The sequence below is a fragment of the Capsicum annuum genome, chromosome 6 (assembly GCF_002878395.1).
Source record: "Capsicum annuum cultivar UCD-10X-F1 chromosome 6, UCD10Xv1.1, whole genome shotgun sequence".
NCBI classification, from domain to species: Eukaryota; Viridiplantae; Streptophyta; class Magnoliopsida; order Solanales; family Solanaceae; genus Capsicum; species Capsicum annuum.
In genome coordinates, this window is record NC_061116.1 from 193,724,343 (window position 1) to 193,748,429 (window position 24,087).

Genomic DNA, 24,087 nt, shown 5'->3' on the forward strand with positions numbered 1-24,087 from the left:
AAGATACTGCTACTAGAACTATGAAACTGTAACCTGCATTGTTTAACCAAAGGGTATACTAGACAATCCTTTTGTTATGCATCAACTACTGTATGCTCCAACATTTTTATGTGCTTCATAATCTCTTGTGAAGGATGCCCAATCCTAAAATGCCATAACAATTGACTCACTTTGCTCCTTATTGTTGTATTAGCAACTAAAGATATTTGATTCCTTAAAATATACAATCCTGCTGATTCCCTATCAATCCCACTCACCTTGCTAGTGAAGAGAGCCTACACCATACACAAATCAGAATAAAATGATACTAAACACTTTAGTTCCTTAGTGATCTTTGACACTGAGAGTAAATTGAATTTAAAATCTGGAACATGCTAGACATCTTTCAATATGTAACCTCCCAGAATCACTGTGTTTTCTATATGTTGTATTTATTTCTTGCTTCCTATTGGTACTTGTACTTGACTTTTATTTTGAGCAATAACACTTTTAACATTATTTAACACCTTATCTGATGGTGTTATAAGGTATGTGGCACCGGAGTCAATAATCCACTCTGTCCAATCTACACTACCTGCACTACTGAATAATGAGATCATACTGATCCCTTAGATTTTCAAGCTCTTTTTGATTCAGATCGATCCATTATACTCAACACCTCCTCATATTATTCTTTAGTGAAACAACTTCCTTTGTACTGGTCATCACTCCTTGAGCCACTTCCTGCTTCCACAATTGTGCTATTGACATGAGGTCTAAAAGTTTCACCTTGAGGTTTCCTCTGGCTCTTGAAGTTTTGTGGAAATCCAACAATTTTGTAACAATTCTATTTATTGTGTCCTTTGTATCCATAATGCCCACATTTTATTCCTGGTTTCTTCTTTTGAAAACTCTAATTCTGGTAGTTGTATCTCTTCTAAAGGGCTGAGCTTGGTTCTTTGAAAATGCAAATCCCTACCGCTTGTCTACTAGCATCATCATCATAGGCTCCTTTCCTCCATCTATGCTTATGAGATTTCTTTGACTTTGCTATTGGATTACCATCACATATGTTTGATTCACACTAGGAACAGTAGCATTAAGCAAAATATTACTTCGCACCTATGCAAAACTTTTATTTAATCCAAACAAAAATTATAACAATCGTTTCTGCTTTATGTGTTCTATATGATGCCTCAATTCAGCACAATCACACACAGGTGACGGCACCATAACATCAAGCTCATCCCATAAATCTCTCAATTTAGAGTAATATATAGTAACAGAGTCAGCACCTTGTGTCAACATGTTGATTTTCTTCCAAAGATAAAGCATTTAGTTAGGTTAGATTTATTAAACCTTTTCTTGAAATCTCCCCAAATCTTTTTCGAACTAGATGCATAGATGATGCTAGTCATCAATTTTGATGCTATTGTTGCACTGATCCACGACATCACCACTGCATCACATCTCTCCCACTTTGCCGCCAAAGAACCTTTGTATGATTCTTTTTCATAAGTTTCGTCAACAAACCCTAGTTTGTTTTTGACTAGAAGTGCTAATTACATCGACTTGCTCTCTACACCATAGTTTTCCAGCCCGGTGAGCTTCTTAGGAATCAATACTATGCCTGGTATGTTTGATGCTTGCAAGTGCAAGGGATGATTGTGATCCATCTATGGATCTTCAATATTTTTCACTTTTTGTGGTTCCGCCATTATTAAGCTTTCAAATTCAGTAAATCGAGTCAAAAATTAAGATTAACAGCCTCTGATCATAACCTGCCACTTTGATACGATATGAACTTTGTAATCTATTGAAGCTATATGCTATCTGTTATTATAAAACAACAGAGAAATTTGTTTCATTCAATAACTGCCATAGGTAAAGTACCTGTTTAATTTGGAATTATTTATAATCTCTATTTAAGAGCGAGCCATATATACAATGACAGTGTGTATATATAATGACAAATCACATTACTAACTGACTCTAACAACCCCATGTGCTAATCATGTGCACTATTTTTTTCTAACTAACTCAGTTTAGTTGCACTTCTTCACTGTATTCACTGCACACTTAATAGGGATGCAGTGTGGAGTATTCAAAAGGCATAACTTGTTATCCAAAGTGTTGTGCCTAGAGTTGCTTACATGAGTTTCCCACCTATGGGCACTGGACCTAAGGAGTTTTTTCGGTTTCAGACATATAACAACTGGTTGCAAACTTTTAGATGCTGCTAGTCCCTTAATTTGTATTGGAACTTAATTAATTAATCATCACCTTACACGACTACTAAAATCAATATTATTTGCAATTATATATATGACGGATATGATGTATAGCCCAGTAGTATTACTAGCATTATTTCTCCTTAACTATAGTCAGGAACTTAGGATTGTATCCAGTAAAATGTAGCTTGGCCACATGGCAATATGAAAAATGGACATGTGGCATCGACAAGGATGCTCAAGGAAGTTGATTCAGTGGAGTGTGTTGTTTTTTTCCTCATTTTTTTATATATATTCATGAATATATTTAACTGCGAATAACTAAACCTAACGAGTTAAATCAAGATGCATGTATTTATATTTGACCTCCTAACATATTCTATTGTACCATTTTTTCCTGCTAAACAAAGATTATAATTGTTTAGCTGTTTTCTTGAATTCTTCCTTTGGGTCTTTTGAACAACCGTAGTGAATATTTATGTTGATTTTTCCATGCTCGATAAGTTATCATGTTACAGATCATCCAAATATGAAAGATATAGAGCAAAGTAATTTTTTTCAGTTATAAATCCACAATTTTAATGGAAATCAGTTTTATTGTTGGATTTTTATGAACACGCACATCATACATTGATATGTCCTCTGTAATTAATCATGAGTAGAATTTTATGTATCAATATAGATATTATTGAGAAGAAGAAAAGAGATCATGAATCATCATCTGATCCCACATCACAAAAGTAGTTATCAGGATCACATTTAGGGGCGGATCCATGGTAGTGAGCGTGGGTTCCTGGAAACCCACACCCACTACCATAAGACACATAATTACATAAGAAAAATTATTAAAAGTTATAGATATTAAAAGGTGGGAAACCCATAACTAAATTGATGGATTGGTTGGTGGTAGGAAGGGAACCTTTGAGGTTCCATATTTCCACCTGGAATGCAGGTTTGAGCCCCTGTGAGCATTTTTTTTGTATCCTCTTTTTAGCCTATGTTTTTAATAAAGGTGAAGGCTACGCCTTTTTCTTTTTGAAAGCCCACAAGTTTAAAATCCTGGATCCACCTCTGATCATACTTAGTTGAAACATTTCCAACAACCTGTTCAAACAATATAACTAACTAACCAACCCCTAACCCCCCGAGTAACCAACTTCACTAACACTATATATACTATTGCATACTGATGTAATCATTAATTATGAAAATATTATCGCTCTCATCTATCTTCTTCTTCTATACTTCTTTATCAATTCTTCATTAGCTTACTGCTGTTAATTGCTCAGATTTTGAGCTTCTTTGTAATAGTTTTACTTACTGTCTTCAATATAATGCAATAATACTTGATTTCTACATGGTATCAGAGCATTTTAATCAAATTACTTAGTTTTTATTCCGTAGTAATCTTCTTGATAAGTTGCCTCTGTTCTTGATCCTCTACTTTTAGTGGTTGATCGATCAAACAATCAACATCTCATTTCTTCTTTTCACTTCTTGGAAAATCTTTGATAGAAAAGTTCTCGATTAATTTTCTATATTATAACAATGGCTACTGATAGAGGTACTGCGCCAGTAAATGGTAGAATTAGTGTTGATCCAAGTACATCCAATGGCACACATTTGCTAGATCACAATTATCCTTTATACCTAAACAATACTGATGTAAGTGAAATCTCTCTTATGTAGAAAATACATGAGGATTGCACTTCTTAGAAGGAACAAACTGGGGTTTATTGTTTGAACATAGGAATAAAGAGTCGTTTGAAGAAGAACTTTGGTATTAATGGTAAAGATGTAATGCAGTAGTGCAGTCATGGTTAATGAATACAGTTTCCAATAGCCTTCTTAGAGGAATAATCTATACTGATAATGCCCAAGTAGTATGGGAAGATCTTAAGTCAATAGTTGAAAAGGTTGACAAGGTTGATGGTTCAATAACCTTCAACCTTCATAAGCAAATTACCACATTAGTCCAAGGAACCTCATCGATTGCTTCTTATTTCACTAAACTGAAAGAGTTATGGGTGAAACTAGAAGCAATTGTCCTTCCACCAGGGTGCAATTGTGCTAAGTCTAAGGAGTTCTTGATATATATATATTTATATACATACATAGGTAAAAGTTATATCAGTTCTTGATGAGGTTGAATGACAACTATCTGCAGGCTAAAAGCTAGATTCTTCTTATGACACCTTTACCCTCAGTCACACAAGCATATGCAATGATCTTAGTAATGAGTCTCAAAAGTCTGTTGGGTCCAGTGCTGCTGTTCTGTTAGGATCCATGCCATCAGGTCCACATGGTGTTACTTATGATGCATCAATATTAGACTCTAAGGTCAATCATCAGGAATTCAAGAAAAGTGGAAATACGTTTTGTGACTTCTGTAAAATGAAGGGTCATACAAGGGAAATATGCTACAATCTAGTTGGATATCCTCAAGACTCAAAGTTCAAGAAAAAAGGGGAGGTGGTGTGTATAATGGCAACAAAACAGGATAACAACCAGCTACTTCCAATGTCTTAACTGAGTCAGACAGTTTATCTGGTGATTCTCCAGAACAAGTCAACCTACACTGCTTAATACACTTAACCTGGAGCCTGTGTGTTCTCTTAAAGTCTGTATGATCAAATAGTACAACTTCTAAGTCAATCACAAATCACAAAACTAAACAACACTCCAGGATCTTCAGCAAATGTAGGAAGTAATATTGAACCCGGTATTTGCCTAAGTAATGCCTTACTTATGGCTAAAATTCTTAAAGATTGGATCATTGATACAGGAGAAACCAATCACATGGTGTCTAGTTTAGATATGCTTAACGAGGCTTCTGTAGTTGAGATATCTGATCCAAAATAGGTGCAATTACCTAATAATGAAATAGCACAAGAAACACACACCCGTTCTTGTTCTATATCTACACAGAACAAATTAAACAATGTGTTTATTTTCCCCCAGTTCAAATACAACTTGATGTCTGTGTCCAAGGTCACCAAAGAGTTAAGTGTGGTTTCCTTTTATGCTAACTTTTATGTTTTTTAGGATCTTTGCAATGACAAAGTGAAGAAAATTGGTAAAGAGTGTGATGGACTCTATCTATTGGTCAATCAAAGGAACGAAAAGGCTATTGGAAATGCTTATTTCTACACTCAATAGGATGATTCTCAAACTAGTAACTTTGATATAAAGCTATGGCATACTAGACTAGGACATGTATCTAGTTCTACCTTGAATAAAATCTTACCTAATAAGCATCAGGATATAGTAAATAGTCTTAGAAATTGTAATATGAGTCCTTGTGCCAAGCAATGTAGATTACCTTTTGCTACTAGTTCAATAAGTACTTCTACTAGTTTTGAGTTAATTCATATGGATATATGGGGTACCTACAAAGTTCAAACTTTTGATGGAAACAAGTACTTTCTGACCATTGTAGATGACTTTACTAGAATGACTTGTGTTGACACCCAATTTTGACCTCCCGATACTCTTTTTAGGCTACTATTTTATCAATGTTATTAATTTTTTTACACATTATTCTTATATCAAATAGACATTGAAGTGTCACATTCATGATTTTAAAATATACACATTCTTTTATTACTCTTTATTGTTGGTTTATTTTACAATTTATTAATTTAAATATAAAATTTTATATAATTTTAATGATATTTATTAAATTATTCATAAATATGCGCACTCACAATTTACAAATCATTAGTTATTTATTATTATTATTATTATTATTAATTTATTTCAAATTTATTACCGATAATTTAATATAATACTTTTACGTAACATTAATTTTACATGCACAATTTATTCTTAATAACTACATCTTATTATTGCATTTATTAAAATAGTAAGCCTAATTCAATTCAATTTCTCAATTCATTTATTTTCTAACCAACTTATACATAATTAATGTCAATTTAACCAAATTGAAATTAATTTCATTTTTTCCTTTTTAAACAATTTTAATCTCAGTTGTTGATCAAACATGATCCAACGGTTGAGATCCGCTTATTTTTAATTACCTTTTATACACAGAAAGGGGCAACCAAACCCTAATTTAATTCATCTAAAACATCCATCTCCCTTGCTCTCTCTCTCTTTACCTTCTCTCTATATTTTCTTCCCCTCTCTCCAAGCTTCCACCATGGCAGCGGCCGTCGGGCAGTCTACCGGATGGCCGATGACCCTTCTCATCTCCTCTCTCCATCCTCTTTTCTCTCCTCTCTAGCCAGGAAAAATAAGCCAACCACCAGCGAACATCGGTTGGCCACCGCTCTAACGAAAATAACCACCACCGGTCGATGGGAGTTCCACCAGCAGCAACTCTATAGACGCCGACACCTCTCATCATCTCCTTCTATCAGTGACCACGAACCCAGATGCATCATCGTATTTTGGCAAAGCCCTTTCCCAGCCTCTGCTCTAGATAACGAAACCCACCTCAATTGACTACGTCAACAATAACAACGGTATCCCGCCACCTTGTTCTCCGCTGTCTCTCATCTCTCCGCTACCATATAGCCATGATTTTATTCTATTTGCTTCATCGGAGGTAATGACCAGTGAGGTATTGAATGGTAAACTCTCCGGTAATGTTTGATTTATAGAAATCATCACAGGTTTATCTTATCTATTTTTGATATTATTAATCTTATATTAGTCTTACTTCGGTGATTTAAAATTGACTAAACTTGGTTGATGTTCTTGATTTTAATGTTGATTTTTTGTGATTTGGGTTTACTGACATGTTTAGATTCTCACATATACGAAGATGGTGACGCTTAATTTTGTCCTTAAATTTCAAAATAGGTTGCTGGTTGTATTTCAATTCTTGAATTCATTATTCTTGCTTGCAAATTGTATTCTTTTTTATTTGTTTAACATTGATAAAAAAATTGTTTCATAAGCTGCAAGAATTTTTTCTTTTATAACTATACACCTAGTGTTTGTGACAAAAAATTATTGATTTTGTTTTCACTCTTAACCGAATATTGTGAAATCGATTCAACTATGAAATACTCGGTTTGATTAATCTATTCCCTTACAATTTGTGGGTGATAAAAACTGACTCAATATTTCACTGATTTGCCTCCATGATTCTTACTTCTCAATTCATGACAATCCTTGACCTGTTTATTTTAATTTTGATTGACTAATGGTATTGATTAAGGAAAATATGTCTTCTGATTGATTTTTCTTGCCTTCCGTGGAATGCTATATCATTGGTTTATTATAACAATTTTTTCCTTCTTCTTCTAAATTGGATTTGATTAGCTAATTAAGGAAAAGATTTTGTGATGGATTTTTTGTGGAAACTTTGATCGGAACTAATTTTAGCTACTTTGATTGTTGCAACCCTTTCATCATGGAAAGATTCTTCCTTAATTGATTTATCAAATATTCTCCTTCCTTTATTTTCATAACCCCTTCACTTATATAAACAACTCCTCTTTTCAATTAGAAGATAGCTCTTCCTGATTACTACTCTCTAAAACAAAAATCACTAGCTACTTTAATACCAAGTATAAAATATTTCTCAAGCTCTTTGATGTGTTTTTTCGGGTTTAAAGGGAGCATCCTGCATATCTCGCTGTTACGGGTGCTTTGCTTCAACATCCTTATTATTTTCTTATTGTTGTTTACTGGGGACATCCTGCATATCTCATAGTGGGGAGTGCTTTGCTTCAACAACCTTCTTGTTATTTTATTTTTATATTTGCTGCTTACCGGTAAGTTCTCAAATCGATGTAATTTTCATTTTTTGTGTGTGCTGACTGCGTCATGTTGTGAAAGCCATTAGAAAGCATGTCTATAGGGATGTTTATTACTATGTTCCTGTCTGTTTTGCTGTTACATTATGTCTCATAAGTATGCATAGACGATTTGGGATCGAAGATTCGCTGGGGATGAGAGGGATTATGTTGTGCCCTTTAGTCTAGTTAATTCTTCCTTTTTATGTAATACTGTATAAATACTATTGATGTAACAATAATTGGGGACTGTATGGGGGAGGAGATTTATGTGCTCTATGAATTACGTAGGCGAACATAATTTAGATTTATGTGCCTTATATGCGTTATGTGAATCACTTAGACAAACTCAATTTAGGATTTATTAATAAATTTATTTGATACCTAGAAAGCATGTTTTAGGATCAAGTAATTAATTTTATATGTAAATAATCAGCTGCGATTATGTTCAATCAAATTGTAGCATGTTTGAGCAACTTTTAACATGTTTAATTTATCGTTCGACAGTCGGTTTTGACATTTTAAAATATTTAAGTGACTTTTTAACAATTAAATTGTAAATCCCGGTCTTTGAAAAATAATTTCCGCAAATAAAAATCAAATTGGGCTCAGAATTTTTGAAATAATTTGTGGCAATCAATGTCAGCACTCATAAATCAACTTTGGCATTTTTAAATAGCTTATCCATTGGATTTTTTTTGTTATAGAACATCGTTTATTGATTTTGACATTAAAACTAGTTTTCATATTAACTTTGAATTCAAGATTTTTTTTTATTAATTTGTAGCATGTAAAAGTTTTCTGCCCTTCAGTCTTAATATAAATGTTGATCGAATTCTATAGCATTAACGTTTTTACATCAAACAATGTACCATGACAATTTTCCACATTAAAATTATGCTCAGCCTTAATTTCTAACTTTAGAAGTCTTTTTAACTAATTTTTAGAATTAAAAGAGCTATCCTCAGCATTCAACCATAAAGTTCAATGTCTTTTTTTAAGTCACGACATTTGCACATTTATTTCAGTATTTTAATAATTTTCGCCATGTTTGACATGCTAATAAGTTTTGACATTTAGAAACCATGCTTAGCTGTGTGATTACTTATTCAATTAATTTCTTATCTTAACATGTTAATCACCTTAACCATCTTTTAATAACCAAGAGGCTAATTTGGGATAATTATGTGCTACGTGACGTCCTACTTGTTTCGCGCTTTGAGTCCTAAGAAACATAGCTTTGTTTGTCTAGACTACAAATCCATATTAGCAAAGCCCAATGCCTCTTGGGCGATAGGTGTAATGATAGGTATTTCTAGAGGCGTTAGTTTTATCCTTTATTTTTAGTGCGTCTTTAGGTTAACAACCAACTAGATGGGGTGGGGTGGGTAGTCATTCGAAAATGATGATACCCAGAGACATTACACGATGTTTTACATTATTACTTGTTTAGGAGTTCGGCCAGTGGGTTGGATAATGATTAACAAGTTAGGGCTATGATCCGAATGAAACCAAAAACATTTCCTTTTTGGATCTTTGAATTCATTCTTTCTTTTTACGTTACTTTACATACTTACTTATTTGGGGTAGTTAGTTTAGCAAGTAGTCTTTTTTTCTCATAAATTATGTCACTTCTCTCTCCTCGCTTGTCTTGTTTACATGCTTTATGATTTGATCACTTAGGTAATTGATAGTTTTAATAATGAAATTACATGTTTGCTTTTAATATTTTATCACTTAGTTAACATTAAGTTAATAAAATAATTGACCTTTGCTTATCACATAGAATCCCCACGTAAAATACAAATTCGGTCTGGAACCACCTTTGTGGACCTCGAAAGGTTCCTAACACCTTTCTTTTGAGGTAATCTGAATCCTTATCTGAATTTCTGGTGAACTAAGACAAGACAAAAAAATTGGTTCGTAGATATCCTAAACCGATGCCCTAAAGCACCTTAATTCGTTAGGTGGCGACTCTTCACATTCACTCTTAAACAATCCCAAAAAAGAGTGGTCACATCGAATCCCGCTTTTTGTAAGAAAAATGAGGCGCGACAGAATGGCGACTCTGTTGGGGTTCTTAGGTTCTAACCATTACAAGTTCATGTTTTATGTGGTATTCTTTCTCTTTGTTTTATTTTTGTAATTACTTTCTCCCTTTCCATTTTGTTGTTTATATCATTATTTATTGTTACATTTTAGTCCCTTCTTCTTTCTCTTTTATGTGCTATTCACATTTCTCCATGTCCATCCCTTTTCTTTTCCCCCTTTTATTGCTTATGTGTTATCATGTTATTTATTTGGATACTGCTTAGCATGCCATTTTGCTATGTGCTTCATGTTACTGCTTTATATATCTGGCATTCCACTCATATCTCCTCCACTTGGAACCTCTTTTATTTTTGTTTTACAAATGGTTGTATGGGTACATGGACGTTCTTTCCTAAAACACCCTTCAAGAAATGCCTTGTGGATCGGTCGATCAGCGGTGCATCGACAATGAAAAGCTTTCCCACTCTCGAGTTGTCTGTTCGAGGGAACCATGTCATAAACCCACTCTTGTCCTTTAAATCTTGGGTACATATTTCTTTTACTAAGGAATATGCGTCCCATTCAACCTAGGATGCCTTGTAACCCTTGATGCGTTGAATGTTAGTCTCATTCAAAGTTCAAAGGGGTTTACGACCCCAAACGGATACACAATTATTTGTATGTGTTGCATTTTTATGTATGTGTTATCTATCTTGTTTCGTTATTGTCTTAGTCACGCCTTACTCTTAGAGTCCCTCACTTTAGAACTCTTTACTCTTAAAATTCTTGTCATATTAGGACCCTATAATATACTCTTTGGGTCTATGCAAAAACTTCCCTTCAATTTATCCTCCTGACTTATCCGATAGTATATTAATCATCCCTAGGCTTAACTCTTTCTTTGATAAAGGGGTTTAGTCTCATCTACAATCTCTTAGTTCAACTTGTTATTTTAGGACATCCTTTTCCTAATGCTTCCAATGGTTATATACTATTGTCCCACATGATCCTTTTGATATAGTCATATCATATCATACTCTAGCTTTCCTAACCTCTAAGTGACATAGATCTCTCATAACTTCTATTCACTTCAAGTGAGCATGGCTCATTATTCCCAAATAAGACTCCCGTGCATACTCTTTGTTCCTAATTATGAATCCTTTTTTCTAAGGTTGACTAGAGTTGAACATCAGAAATGGCCAGTCAAGAAATGTTTATCAATCTTGTCAATAGCGAAGCTGAGCACGAGAGTTTGGGGTTGCATCAAAACAAAGTTATTTAGAGCATCAGAAATCTAGAAAGAAGAATATGGAGAATTAAGGGAATAATGACTGATCTCCGAGGATCAGTTGAGATGCCACCAGGTTTTCCAGAGCCTCTATTTGAAGCGGACTACAACACACACATCCACACCATAGAGTCTCCTATATTGACAAATTCACCTATGCCTAATTGTGTACACACATGTCTCCAAGTTTTTTTTTCAATTGTATTGCTAAAAGAACTTATTGGGTTGACCACTACGAGTATGAAGAAGGAAACAAAAGGACAAATTCCTAAGGTGGGGTCTCTTCAACAGCCCGAGATGAATAACTCGTCCAAAGCCAAGGAAGAATACAATGATAAGATTGAGGACTTGAATTTTCCATTCTATGATGGGTCTGTAAACCCTCATTCATATTTGAAGGAGTACTTTGACAAGCTATCGATTATAGGGCAAAGCGATATCCTGAAGATGAAACTCTTTGTTAGTTCACTTAAGGGTCCAACATTGATGTGGTACGCTGAAAATGATACTAGTAAGTGGGTCTCTTGGGACCATTTGACAACTGACTTTGTTAGGCAGTTCGACAATAAGCTAAAAGAAAGCTCACAGTCGAGGCAAATTTGGTTAAGCCACAATCCAAAGATAAGGGAAAGACGATCATCGATAAGACATCCAAACCTCCAAAGCCTGAAGTAAACGTACCCCAACCTCAACTGGTATGGTATCCAGCTCCAGAAATCATTCCAACATCCAATCATGTCCAAGCCTATTATCCCCGATCCTTCACAAAACATCCTCCTCAAACTATTTGGTACCCACATCCATTTGCTGCTTCAAAATTAAACTACATTCCAATTTCTTATAAAAACCTACCCATAAATCAACAATACAACCAATCCACCAAACCTCAACATAAGCTTCAAAAAAATCCACCAAAATAGTACACTCCTCTAGGTGAAACCATAGAACAGTTGTACCACCAACTCAAAGATGTGGGCTACATCACGCCCATCGCTGCCGTACCTTGCGATACTAAGTTTAGGAGGTATTTCCCCAACCTATGTGTGCCTATCACTCTGGGATGAAAGGACATCCTACTAAGGCGTTCTTCGCCTTGAAGAACATGATCCAAAAGTTGATTGACACCTTGGTGATAAAGACTAATCGGGATGTTGTTTGATTTTCTAAGATTGACTGGAACTTGTTGACATTGATGTAGAGGATATCATGTTGATTCTCTGCTCCAGACTCCCAACATTTTAAAGTCATTCAAGTTTTACAATTTGCAGTTTCCTTTTATTCTTTCCTTGCTTATGTAATATGAACTACAGTCGACTTGATTACCCTATATGAGGGATATGTAGGTGCTTATTTAATGACTTTGGTCTCATCGTAATAAATATATAGAGTTGGATGAATCAACAATGTGATGTGATATCAATTACAAAGGATGTTTTTAATCAACAAATCTTATATTCAACAAAAGTCGACCTTACTCATTTCCTATCTTTCGTATATTCTTTATAATAACAATTGCAAATTTGACATTATGTTTTATCACTATCATGTTTCGTGTGTTAGGAGCTCAAATCCTTACGCCTAGATCACTTATTAAATATTACTCTTCATCCTAGAATGCCTTTTGTTTTATATTTATTATGTGTTGAACTTATGCTTTATGTGGTAATTTTTGTTTGACTTGCTTATTTTATTTAAGGCTTGTCTAGCATTTGAACATCGAACTCAAGTGAGAATCTGCAATATGACAAATGTGCTAAATATCCAAAAAAATTTTAGTCCTCCTTCCCATCGCCCAAGGTAAGACACTATGCCTCCTTGTCCTCGCCTCACCCACAAACCCTCTCAGCAATTTTCTTTTGCACGTAACACTCTCGAAAGTGAAAGGGTCAATTAAGATAAATGTTGGAAAAGGCTTCGTGACTTAGAGAAAAGGTTGAATGAGGAACTACATTCTAAGGGTATCTATGACTTAAGGTATGAAAAATTATGTATACATCCGAGGATTGAGTTACCTTCAGGATACAAAGTTCCAAAGTTCAATGTATTAGATGGGCATGGGGATCTAATCACACATCTAAAGGACTATTGTGGTAGACTAATTGACATAGGGAACAATGAGGATCTCCTAATGAGATTGTTTATTCAAAGTTTGTCAGGAATGACACTCGCATGGTGTGCCCAACAAGATTTTGACAAATGGCATAATTGGGAAGAATTGGTTCAAGATTTTGTGGGGCTGTATAATTTTAACATCAATGTCGGTCCAACAATGCGGGAATTTCTCGACATAAAGAGAACAAATCATGAATCTTTTAAGGAATATGCAAATTGATGGAGGTTAGAGGCTTCTAAAATACGTCTTTCTGTACCTGGAGAGGAATTAGTCCAAATTTTTCTTAAGATAGTATATGGAATATACATTCAGAAAATGTTCTTCCTGGTCAGTCACAACTTTGAGAGTCTAATTTTGATTAGAAAGAAATTAGAATACGAAACAAAGAATCCATCCAAGGGAGAGAAAGAAGATTCATCACCCTCCATACCTCAAACGCAGGGTTATCAAAATAATGAAGAGACCCACACTGTTTTTTGTTTTCGAAATAAGGCCCATGAGGCTCAATCCTACTTTGTCCAGCAAGATTCTCAAAACAAGGCTCAATCCTACTCTGTCCAACAAGATCCAAGATATTCACTAAAGAAGCATAAAACACATCAAATGAATTGACGTCATTTCTTATTTTTCACCATTCTCGTTTGACCCGTCTTACGACCAATAAAATTTTCTTATCTTATTCACCTTTCGTTGTACTCATGAACTATGTTCAACCTGACTTCCATTTGGATACGTAGGCAGCCCACTCTGGGTCCAGTCTTAATCTAATAAAACATTTTCTTTTCCTTTTTTTTCAAATTCATATACTTCCAAAGCGACATGATAATAGGACCAACTCTTGAGCATATAAAGGCAGATTACAATTAAGGTTACGATTTCAAATGTAGGACAACCATTTCTTTTGGACTAATATTTTCTTTGGGTGGTACAGGAATATAAGACTCCAAAGACTGGGCAGAATTTTTGAGATTTGAAGAAAACCACAAAAATTTCATGAGTAAACAATATATCCATTCGCAACGACGTGCAAAAGGTATTTTTCATTCTAAACTGGGTAGAATTTTTTTAGAATTCCTCAAAAATTTCATCACGATGGTGTACAAGTCCCAACGATTCATGGAGTAGAAAACAATAACCAAGACACTTCGATTGAGCCAGAGGTACAAATCAACCTCCCTTTTTTTTTTACAAACTCATAATTTTTCTTTAAGTACAGGATTAACAGGTACTGATGACAGGAATCACTCCATCATGAGAGGCCCAACGCCCAATCCAGCATCATGATGAGAAGCCCAATGGTTGATCCAACAATACAATAGATATGCTTTCTTATATTTTATTATCTTTATTATTATGATTATTTTCACTACATCGTTCAATCTTCTATACATACTAACAATTTTTATGTAGTTGAGCTAAAGATGGCAGGACTAACATGCACAGATTACTCCATCACGAGTAGCCAAATAGTTGATTCCACGATTCCACAGTACATCAAGAATCCCAAGATCTGATCCCGTGATTCCACAGTGCATCGATAAGCCAAAAACATGATACCATGATGAGAAGCCATAGTGCATCAAAAAGCCAAAGAGTTGATCCCACGATGAGAAGCCAAACAGCTGATCCCACTATTCCACAATGCATAGAGAGGTCCAAGAGCTGATCCCACGATTCCGTAGTGAATCAAGAAACCTAAAATTTGATCCCATTAAGAGAATCCAAATAGCTAATCCCACAGTGCATAGAGAGGCCCAAGAGACGATCCCAGGATTCCACAATGCATCGAGAAGCCCAAAAGCTGATCCCACAATGAGAAGACAAACAACTGATCTTATGATGAGAAGCCAAATAGTCGATCCCACAGTGCATCGAGAGGCCCAAGATCTAATCCCACGATTCGACAGTGCATCAAGAATCCAAATCATTGATCCCCCGATATAATAGATATGCTTTATTTATTTCCACATTCACTTTATGTTTATCAATTGCTTATCTTTTTCATGCCCCAACCTTTGTTATCTAGTATATTGTAAAGTACGCAGGTGACAGAGAAGGAGTAACAAACAGAAATAATTTTCATTTATGTTTTTGAAATCTCACCCTATTCACCCATACACCGCATAAGCTCAAGTTGAAACCCACCTACCTTTCATTTTCACGTCATTATTTCCAACTCGTATTCATGCTCGTCTCACCGACCCACATATCATTGTTGACACCTCAATAATTTATCATTTACACTCTTTTAGGAATATTATTCATTCCTAAATCTAGAACTGCACGGCTTGGTTCTCGTAAACCCAGAGATATGTAGGAGACTTAAAATCAAAGTCTCGGACACACTATTTTTTAAACCACTTCATGTTGCTCCCATTCCAACAAATCCTCTTTTCGGTTGGACAAAATTAGCTACTATGTAAACTTTTGGTGCTTGACATTTCTTTTATCATTCTCAAGCAATGAAGGGGCAGCTGTTGACACCCAATTTTGACCTACCGATACTCTTTTTAGGATGCTATTTTATCAAAAGTATTAATTTTTTTACATATTATTCTTATATCAAACAGATATTGACGTGTCACATTCATGATTTTAAAATATACACATTATTTTATTACTCATTATTGTCAGATTTTTTTTACAATTTTTTAATTTAAATATAAATTTTTATATAATTTTATTGAAATTTATTAAATTATTCATAAATATGCACACTTATAATTTACAAATACATTTGCTAGTTTTTATTATTAGTAGTAGTAGTAATAACTTATTTCAAATTTATTATCGATAATTTTATATAATACTTTTACGTAACACTAATTTTACATGCCCAATTTATTCTTAATAGCTACATCTTATTATTGCATTTGTTAAAATAGCACGCCTAATTCAATTCAATTTCTTAATTCATTTATTTCCTAGCCAGTTTGTACATAATTAATGTAAATTTAACCAAATTGATATTAATTTCATTTTTTAACCCCTTTTAAACAATTTTAATCTTAATCGTTGATCAAATATGATCCAATGACCGAGGTCCGCTCATTCTTAATTAGCTTTTATACACAAAAAGGGGCAAACAAAACCTAATTTCATTCATCCAAAACATCTGTCTCCCTTTCTATCTCTCTCTACCTTCTCTCTATACTCTATTCCCCTCTCTCCAAGCTTTCACCATGGATGCCGCCGCTGGGTAGTCCATCGAATGGTCGGCGACCCTTCTCACCTCCTCTCCCCATCTTTTTTCTCTCTTCTCTAGCTAGGAAAAATAAGCCAACCACCAGCGAACACCAGTCAGCCACCGCTCCAATGAAAATAGCCACCACCAGCTGACAGGAGTTCCATCAGTGGCAACTTCATAGCCGCCGCCACCTCTTATCATCTCCTCCTGCTGGTGACCACGAACCTAGATGCATCACCAGCTTTTGACAAAGCCTTTTCATAGCCTCTGCTCTAGAGACGCAACCCACCTCAATTGATGTCGCCAACAAAATCAAATGATGCCCTGCCGCCCTGTTCTCCACCGACTCTTCTCTCTCTGCTTCTATGAAGCCATGATTTTATTCTATTTTCCTCACTGGAGGTGATGAACGGTGAGGTATTGAATGGAAACCTCTCCGACAATGTTTGAGTTTTACAAATCATCACAGGTTCTATCCTATATATTTTTTCTATTGTTAATCTTATATTAGTCTTACTTCTGTGATTTGAAATTGACTAAACTTGGTTGATTGTAACACCCCAAATCTGGTACTCAAAATGACACACAATGCTTATGACCCCGAAGGACCACAAGCTAAGCTATGACTGATATTTGTAACTGAGCACTGCATAACATACTATGTAAATATGGAATAAAAGGCTGAAAGGACATAAGGTTTAAATATCTGATAAAACCCGACTTCTTAAAATACGGTATATCAATACCAAAATAATTGAAATAACTGTCTGAACATACTATAGTCTGAAAGCCTCTAACACTGTACTATCTTAAAACGCCCCGATTTTTCTGAACTGGAATGCTACATGGTGCTTATGACCCCGAGGAACCATAAGCTAACCCATGACTGATATATGTACCTATATACTGCAATTCATGACATAATAATACGGAAAAGATACACAATAGGCCAAAAGGTTCAACTGAAATAATATAACATCCATATGGGCGAAAAATACCCAAAACAACTGAAAACTGAATCTGAAAGCTAAATCTGAGCATAAATCCGAAAGCCTCTACGTACTGTCTGAAATAAGGAGTTGAAGGAACATGTCTCCAACTAACTCCGTAAAACTGAGCTGAAGAAATAAATAAATAAATCAAATAATGTCATCCTCGAACGAAGAGGACTCACTGCAACTCTGTATGCTGAATGCGACTGCTACTGCTGGTCTGGGACTCGTGCCTCTAAACCTATGGTGTAACATGAAAAGAAAGAACCATAGCGCAAATGCGTCAGTACAACTGGAGTACTGAGTATAAGAGTGAGGTAGGCTAATGCAAAGGGTTTAAATGCATGAATAATACTACTGACTGACTGATATGAACGTAAGAGTGCAAACATACATACATAGTAACTAAGATCATGAGTACGTTATGGATAAATCTGTACACTAATACATGGCTAGAACCGTAGTTCTAATAACATGGATGACTGTATCTGACAGCCCAAAATCTGGTTGAACCCTTTTAGTTTTGTGCTATAACTAAATTTGATCGTATCTAACAGTCCTGGTATACTGATATCTAAAGAACTATCTAAGTTCTTTTAACTAAGACTGATACTGAAATTGTGGGAGGTAGTTGTTTAACCGACTTGCCCCATTTGTGCCATTATGGCTAAGATGGGGTCCAATCTCTGCCCTGACTGGAAGGGTGTCAATACCGCGCCACTGGTAAGGACAACATGCGAGCAACCCTCATATAATAGGTTACTCTAGTGAGAATAGTGGGAACCCTCATATAACAGGTTAAGCCACCTCATCTACCCTCATATAACAGGCTGCAATGTCTCAACCTATGCTGGCTACAAAGTTCTGGAACGCAAGGATGATTTCTTAGAATCATACCCTCATATACAGGTGAGTTCCCTTCCTTGGGTTCACTCGATGATAACTCCTACTCCCATCTGAAGAGACTAAACAAGATTTAACTGACTGTACATGGACAGATTAACTGACTTCTGTTGACTGATGGAGTAGTAATATTATCTGAGAGTTAACTGGGATCATGAGATTTCTGAGGTTTCCTTAGTTACATGACTGACTAAGTTCTATAGATTATAGCTTGACTAAGATTATCGTGACAACATGACATGGATCTAGGCACACAGCTACGTTTTTTGGGTACGAATACCCCCAGGACTCGATAGAAGGAAACTGACATATATGACATGACTTGATCACAAGATTGGAGTCCACAATTCGCTATATCATAAGTAGAGGATAGTATACTTCATGTATTTAATCAACACCTCAAACATGGTAGGGAAAGCATGGATATAATTCCCACATAAAATTCATATTGAAGTGTATCGCTAACATGGATTTGTCATTTAGATATCATGAAATCATGTAAATATGAACTTCTAACATCCTAGGCATTTTATCAAACACCTTACATGCATTCCTTAAGGCATAGGTGAATTTCATACTTGCATTAGTTCAACCCACCCAAAGTTAATAATTTTCAACCAACAATCACATATATTCCATGAAAAACATCCTTAGATATCATCTTGAAACTTGAACAACAATCATCACGTGTACATGCTTATATCACCACAAAAGTTTACAAAATAACATTTAAAATTATGATTCTTGAACTCTATGAACGAATTGAATCCATAGATGAACACTACGCATACCTTAAAGCTTGATCTAGAAAGAGATCTAATGTGTCTGAAGGTTCCTGAAGAAATCCTTAGGCTTGCCCTTGATTTTTCTTGACTAGGGTTTAACCCCTTTGGGAAAGAATGTTCTTGTTCCTGAGGAGATGATCTTGAGAAAAAATCCTAATCTTGTGGTTGAAAGTGTATGAGAGAGCTCTTTGAGATGTTTTAACTAAAGAGAATGGATGATAATACGTTCCTTGAGGGTTATAAGTTGTGAAAAGTGAAGATAAAAGACCAAAATACCCTTATGAAATAAATTTCTAGTTGCTGAAAATAAAAGCTGACGACATTTATGACAAGGCATCAAAAATGTGGTAAGCCGTCAAAAACGTCGTCACACAGAAGTTGGAGTTGATGGTTTCTTCCTAAGTCTAACGACCTTTATGGTAGGGCATCACAAATATGGTAAGCTACCACGAATGTCGTCACTTAGGAGCTGGTTTCTGCCTAAGGCTGATGACATTCGTGGTAGGGCATCATAAATGTAGTAAGCTACCACGAATGTCATCACTTAGGAGCTGGATTCTGCCTATGGCTGATGACCTTCATGATAGGGAATCACAAATGTGGTAAGCTACCATGAATATCATCAATTAAGAGCTGGTTTCTTTCTAAGGCTGACGACCTTCGTGGTAGGGCATCAAAAATGTGGTAAGCTACCATGAATGTCGTCACTTAGGAGCTGGTTTCTGCCTAAGGCTGACGACCTTCTTGATAGAGCATCACAAATGTGGTAAGCTACCATGAATGTCATCACTTAGGATTTGGTTTCTTCCTAAGGATGACGACCTTCGTGATAGGGCGTCACAAATGTGGTAAGCTACCACGAATGTCGTCACACTATTTCCAGCCTGACATGCTGGAGTAAAATTGGAATAACTCTTTGCTCCGATATTGGATTGAGGTGAAATTGGTATTTTTGGAAATCTAATTCAATTATCTATCTGTTTATAGGTCATGAGCTATAAAATTCCAAGTATAATGAGAGATATTACCATTTAAAGTTAACTATACCAATATCTTTCTCAAGAATTCAATCGGTAAGGAATGTTTTGATTCGTCTGATAGCTGGGAGTTATTTGAAGCCTTAATATACATCTAAATTACTCATAATACTATAAAAGAACCCTGATGTACTATGCATGAGCTTGGTACATGGCTCTAATATTGGTTTGGATTTTTCGGGGTATTACATGTCTAAATAAGGAGTTGATGAGACATCTCCCAACTAACTTTAACTACTGAAATAAACTAAGTACTATAGAAGTGAAGTAATCAAATCATAACATCCTCGAATAATGAGGACTCACTACTGACTCTGACTTCTGAAACTGGAATGCTACTGATGCTCGTACTTATGAACCTATGGTATAAAACACCATAGCGCAAATATGTCAGTATGATTGAATGTACTGGTATACTAGTGAGGTAGGCTGAATGCAAAGGGTTCATATGCATGAAAAATACTAACTAACTGTATAACATGAACGCGAGAATACATATATGAATAGGTAACTGTAGCTGAATTCATGATAATACTGACTACTGAGTCTGAATACTGATATCATGAGTTACTAATAAATAATGTAACTAATACTAAGTGACTGTATCTGACAGTACAGATTCTGATGGAACTAGATAAGTTCTGTACTATACTGGGTGACTGTATGACAGCTTACATTCTATAGAATAATCTAAGTTCTATTACTGAGACTGAGACTGAGATTGTAACTGTGGGAAGTAGCCCTTTAATTGACATGCCCCTAATAAGCTATTATATCTGAGTTGGGGTCCAACCTGTAACCCCAATTGAAAGGGTGTCAATATTGCACCACTGGTAAGGAAAAGCTGTGAGTGATCCCTCATCTAACAGGTACTCTAAGAAGAATGGTTGGACCCTTATTTAATAGGTTAATCTATCTCATCTACCCTCAACTAGCAGGTTTGATGTATCAACCTACGCTGGCTACATAGTTTAGGAGTGCAAGGATTTCCTCTAAGAATCACACCCTCTAATAACAGGTGAGTTCCCATCCTTGAGCTCACTCGGTGCTGAATCTTACTCCCATCTAAATAGATATTGAACTGAATATACTGGATGAACTAGAATGAGTTTACTGAATTTTATTGACTGATGGAATATTACTGAGATCTGATAACTGACTGAGATTACTGAGATTACTGGACTGATACTGAATTTGCTGAGTTTTCCTGAATTATGTAACTGACTAAATTTTACTGATCATGGCCTGGCTGAGATTATCATGAAACTGACTCTGGCTCTAGGCACACAACTAAATTTTCAGGTACAAGTACCCCTAGGGCTTGATAACATGAAACTGACAAGACATGACACTTCTTGAACACATGACCATAATTAGTAATTCATAATACAATCACTTGGGAGTTTAATGAAGCACTTGGTTCTCATACTCTTGTACATGAATAGGAATGCATTCAAATATATCATGGTTACACAATTCTAGTGTCATGGGTATTCCATCAAACAATTTCAATGCATCACAATAACATGAGAATCATTTTAAAACATAAGGATAAAGCATGGATTCATCATTTAGGCCCTATTGAGTCAATAAGCATAAATCTTACTCTCTTAGGCATTTTATCAAACATCTAGTATGCATAACTTAGGGCTTAAGCATGAACATCAACTTAATACATCAAGTTCCTTCATTCAACTCAATTTCATCGTTTTCAATCCATACATTAACAAATTTCACAAAAACATATTAAAGCTTCCAACTTGGAAGTTGCACAATAACATAAACATGATTATAATCAATCCACAACATGGGTTTCATAATTTATGATTTTAAAATAGGATTCTTGAGCTTCATGGGTGAAAGGAACCCATGAATCAACACTAAACATACTTGGGTGGATGATTTCTTAAAGATTGGTGGAGGAAAGCTTGAATTCTTGACTTGGAATTAAACACCTAGTGTTTTTTGTTCTTGGGAATTGATCTTTGAGATAAACCCTAATTTGGTATTATAGATGAACAATGAAGTTATGAGTTCTTGTCTGGTATAATTTGGGGCCAAAAAGGGTGGAAAAAGACCCAAATACCCTTTTAAAAATAGCTTAAAATTGCTGATCGGAAGTGGCGATGATTTGGGCGACAGTCCATCGCTGGCTCGACGGTCTGTCGGTCCTGACCGTTGAACTTGACCAGAACCTGAACTTTCTACCTCATCTATGATGGTTTGGGCAATGGTCCACCACTAGCTCAATGGTCCATCCTCCTGACCGTCGCTTCTGGGAAGTTCCAACAGTTCTCTGTAAAACGCCCATAATATTTTACTCCGATACCAGATTTAGATGAAATTGGTATCGTTGGAAATCTAATTCAATTGGGAAAATTCTGTCTAATTTAAATGTTAAATCATTTAGGAAGTCATCACTAACTCTTTTAGAGACTAGATTTGACTTAAAAAAGTTAGGGGTATTTTAATATCTCACCCTTGGGAATATTCGTCCTCGAATGGGACTGACTAGACTGGGAAAGTTGATAGACTGATCTTACTTAAGGGACATGAACATCTGAAACATAATTATATGACTGGAACTTCTGATTATATAGACTGAGTATCGTTAACTGAACTGAGCCATTACGTACATGGATTACGGATAAGATTGGAGCTTGAGGGTCTACCTATAAGTACCCACTACTCAAATCTAGGTTCCTTAAATGAAGAGGAAATGACATGTTTAGGTAATAAAAGTGCAGGGGATTATAGTGTATCTCCCCCTTGGGACACTACGTCCTTCGAAGAATGTTGACTTGGCTGAGATATTAAGGAGAGACTAGAATGATGCATAGGGCACCCACAAATGAAATCGCGACTGAATATCTGGGATCTAAGACTGAGTCATGAAACATAAACTATGTTGAACACGCAACTTCTTGATTGGTCAATCTTAGAATGGTTACATATATGAGACTTTGAACAGTGCGACTAGGTGGACAGAATGGGAAAATATATAAACTTGTCCATCTAACTGTCGGACTGAAGTACTGGTATTTTAAACTAATTCCTACTGACTGACTTATCTGATCCACTGACTGACTGATGGCTGAGTACTGGGCATGTATGACTGAACTGTACTTAGTCTGAATAATTGAACTAAGAATATGGAGTTTTTATAAATATGAGAAAGGGGATAACTAAGTAACATGAGATAGCTGAGCATGAATTCATGAGATACTTATATTGTCTGAGAATGCAAGACCAGGCATATAACATAATTTAGAAACATTCTGTAAGCTGAGGTACTGAAATACTAATAACGTGCATAATTTATAACTACATGCTAAGGTCAAGAAAACCTAAAATTGGACTGTGGTACTGATCTGATTTCTGAACTGAGGCTGAGGCTGACACTATATCTAAGACTGTAGCAGATACTGCAACTAAATCTGTAATTGAGACTCATACTGGGACTGAATGCTAGTTTCTGATAATTGAGGTTTAGAAAGTACTGAATTCTTATGGCTAAGTAATTGATAACTAAAATCCATGGTCCTATAGGACTATCTGAGTCTTTCACTGAATACCAATTACTAAACTGATGCTATAACTGAGGCTTGAGGGACGGAACATCGACACCACGAATTCACCAAGGGATCTAAACTGAGGGTATACGTGATATAACCTGAGTTTATCTAATCACTAGGAGTGGAATGCGAGTCATGGGGGTTGAGCATACTGTAAAGCATGACATGAGTACATGAGCCGTGAGCTGCATGACCTAA

At 35.5% G+C, this 24,087-nt stretch overlaps 1 long non-coding RNA gene across 1 annotated transcript; it reads left to right on the forward strand.

The window, feature by feature from the left end:
* The first annotated feature begins 6,300 nt into the window (after positions 1-6,300).
* LOC107855890 lies at positions 6,301-15,507 on the forward strand. Its single transcript, XR_001670385.1, has 2 exons — positions 6,301-6,795; positions 14,342-15,507. It is a non-coding gene; the product is annotated as an uncharacterized LOC107855890 (long non-coding RNA).
* Positions 15,508-24,087: the final 8,580 nt, after the last annotated feature.